The following is a 2,448-nucleotide window of genomic DNA, read 5'->3' on the forward strand; positions in this document are numbered from 1 at the left end:
GACTAAACAATCAAAAGACATAGGCTGCCAATGTGGATTAAAAAACATAATCCAAATATATGCTGTTTGCAAGAAATGCACCTTAGAGCCAAAGACATTCATAGGCTGAAAGTGAAAGGATGGAAAAAGATATATCATGTCAGTGGACACCCCAAACGAGCAGGGGTAGCAACGCTGATATCCAACAAAACAAACTTCAAGCTAAAACACATCAGAAGAGACAAGGCGGGGCACTTCCTCTTATTAAAAGGAACAATCCACCAAGAAGATATAATGAGGGGGTGGGGTCACGGGCGGGGGGGGGACTGCGGGGATGTGGCTGGGTGTCAGCGTTGGCGTCTGGGCCAGGTGAAGGGTCTGTGTGCTGCGGATGGACCCAGCCCAGCTGGCAGGGCAAGATGGCGGAGCTGGGCAAGAAGTACTGCATGTACTGCCTGGCCGAGGTGAGCCTTCTGTGCTTCCACTGCACGGAGTGCCAGGACATCGAGCTGCGCCCCAGAGCTTCTCAGCCAGTGCTGAGATCGGCCACCACCGGTGCTACCATGGCCACCAGCTGGTGGATGGTGGGTGCTTCAGGCTCTGGGGGGCCCGAGGCCGAGGGCAGCTGGACCAGCCACGAGGAGTAGCTGCTGCTGGACGCCATCGAGCAGTTCGGCTTCGGGAACTGGGAAGACATGGCTGCTCACGTTGGAGCTTCCAGGATGCGCCAAGAAGTGATGGAACACTACGTGAGCATGCACATGCACGGGGACCTGGGCAAGGCCTGCATCCCTCACACCACCCCCAACCAGGTGACCGACCACACCTGCCCCAGTGGCGGTCCCCTCTCGCCCAGTCTCACCACCCCGCTGTCCCCGCTGGACAGCTCCATGGCTGAGCAGTAGCAGCTGGGTTACATGCCGCTGCGGGATGACTATAGGAGATCGAGTACGACCGGGATGCTGAAACGCTCATCAGCGGGCTCTCGGTGAACAACGATGATGACGACGACGACGATGACGTGGAGATCGAGCTCAAGCGCGCGCACGGGGACATGCAGGTGGGAAACTCAAGGAGAGGCAGTGCTGGGAGAACATCGCCCGCGACTACACCCTGGTGCCGGCCTTCCTGGGCAAGGACAAGTGGGAAAAGGAGAAGGCACTGAAGCGCAAGGTCACCGAGGAGGAGAAGGAGCTGCGGCCCAAACTGAGGCCGCTCTACCAGTTCACGTTCTGCAAGGAGTTCGACGATCTCTTTGAAAACGTGCAAAAAGAGACGATGTTCCGGGCCAAGATCAGAGAACTGTAGCGGTATCAGCGCAACAGAATCACCAAGATGGAAGAGTTGGCCGAGTATGAGGCGGCCAGGCACAGGGGGAGAGGAGGAAGGCTACCCAAAACATGGCCGCTCCAAGCGGGGAAAGGAGGACCGCCAAGATGCGAGTTTGCAGCCACTGAGAACCTCCCTGGGTTTGAACTCCTGTCAGACTGTGAGAAGGTGCTCTGTTAGCTCTTTGAATCTGAGTCTGGCGCACTATGTGACTATGAAGACCTTATAATTAAGGTGGTCCTTATAATTAAGGACCACCAGCCGGGCGTGGTGGCACGTGCTTGCAATCCCAGCATTCGGGAGGCTGAGACTGAGGATCGTGGCCTCAGCTACTTAGTGAGGCCCTCTGTAACTCAGTGAGACCCTGTTTCAAAATAAATTTAAAAAAATTGGGTGGGGGTTGTAGCTCGGAGGTCAAATGCCTCTGAGTCCCATCCCCAGACCTGCAAAAAAAAAAAAAAAAAAAAAAAAAATCAAGGACCACCTCCAGAAGCGGCAAGGAATCCCCTCCAAAAGCCGCCCGCCCAGCTACCTGGACACAGTGCTGAAGAAGCAGTGCTGAGAGTGGCTGGATATCCACTCTCCGTGTTTGACTGGGGAGGGGCCGGGGAGCACATCCTTCCTGCATCCTTGAGCTTTTAGACAAATTGAGTTCCTTTCTAATTTGTAGATTCTCTTTGTGGACTTCTGAAAGAAGCAATAGTAACAATCCTTTATTGGGTCATGGGGGAGACCAAGATGCGTCTACTTTGATTTAGTCCTGAAAGCCCTTTAAGATGACGACTTGCCTCTGTGCGATCTGTTTGGAGCCAGTCTTCTTCCCTTAGGGTACAGAAACTGTTGTGCTGTGGGCGCCAGGAGTGAGGCTCTCCTGCTGGGCCGACAAGCTCTTCTCAGGCGGGGCTGTCATGGCGCCCCTTTTCTGAGCTCACTGCTGCCCCCAGCAGATAGCCGTGTGGCCCAGGGCACAGGCGCTATACTGGGAGGTGGGCCAGGAAGAGCCCTCCGCTGTGGAACAGAAGCAGGTGAGGCAGAGAGGCCATTGCCTGGACGGTTCCTCACACCATTTACACAGAGACCACACGAGCTTCCACTTCCTGTGAGCAGTGGCCATGCGCAAGTTTGGGGCCCCAGGTGCCC

At 55.5% G+C, this 2,448-nt stretch overlaps 1 pseudogene across 1 annotated transcript; it reads left to right on the forward strand.

Annotated features, from left to right (window-relative positions):
• The first annotated feature begins 398 nt into the window (after nt 1–398).
• LOC308268573 (transcriptional adapter 2-beta-like) lies at nt 399–1,870 on the forward strand (annotated as a pseudogene). The gene is made up of 2 exons: nt 399–1,542; nt 1,787–1,870. The product of its transcript is annotated as a transcriptional adapter 2-beta-like (transcript).
• The last annotated feature ends 578 nt before the right edge of the window (nt 1,871–2,448 follow it).

This window comes from Muscardinus avellanarius (genome assembly GCF_963383645.1).
Source record: "Muscardinus avellanarius genome assembly, chromosome: 10".
Lineage (NCBI taxonomy): Eukaryota > Metazoa > Chordata > Mammalia > Rodentia > Gliridae > Muscardinus > Muscardinus avellanarius.